Source organism: Rhipicephalus microplus, chromosome 5, assembly GCF_043290135.1.
Source record: "Rhipicephalus microplus isolate Deutch F79 chromosome 5, USDA_Rmic, whole genome shotgun sequence".
Classification (NCBI taxonomy): domain Eukaryota; kingdom Metazoa; phylum Arthropoda; class Arachnida; order Ixodida; family Ixodidae; genus Rhipicephalus; species Rhipicephalus microplus.
This window is the reverse complement of record NC_134704.1, coordinates 5,416,403-5,417,057: the sequence shown is the minus strand read 5'-3', so window position 1 is coordinate 5,417,057 and position 655 is coordinate 5,416,403. Positions and strand designations below refer to the sequence as shown.

The window sequence follows — 655 nt, the reverse complement described above, 5'->3', positions numbered from 1 at the left end:
GCCATGGTAGCTCAGCGGTAGAGCATCGAACGTGTTATTCGAAGGTCGCAGGTTCGGTTCCTGCTCACGGCATGTTGTCTTTTCACCCACTTTTTTTGCTTCACTTTTACATTACAATTGGTCTAATAACTTCCCTTATATATTCCTTGGCATTATTGTCTGTTAAATTTCATTTATATCGTGTCAAAACACAGAAAAAGGAGCCCTTAAGTATACACTTCTTTCCCTTATATATATATATATATATATATATATATATATATATATATATATATACATATATATATATATATATGTATATATATATATATATATATATATATATATATATATATATATATATATATGTATATGTGAAGGTATGGGATATGGCACAACAGGAGCGTTGTCAACAAGAATAAATATATTTGTTTCCCAACAGTTTCGGAAGGGGTGCTCCCTTCATCATGGGATAACTCATCCCCTGATGAAGGGAGGACTCCTCCCGAAACTGTTGAGAAATAAATATATTTATCCTTGTTGACAACGTTCCCGTTGTGCCATATCCCATACCTTCACAAAGACTAACTGGCCCATTGAATTATTACTCCCACTATATATATATATTTATATTGTGAGCGTAGTCACCGACTTCTTTATCTATTTGATGCGTGTC

At 33.1% G+C, this 655-nt stretch overlaps 1 non-coding gene across 1 annotated transcript; it reads left to right on the top strand.

Annotated features, from left to right (window-relative positions):
- On the top strand, window positions 1–72 carry TRNAT-UGU (transfer RNA threonine (anticodon UGU)). The gene has a single exon. It is a non-coding gene; the product is annotated as a tRNA-Thr (tRNA).
- Window positions 73–655: the final 583 nt, after the last annotated feature.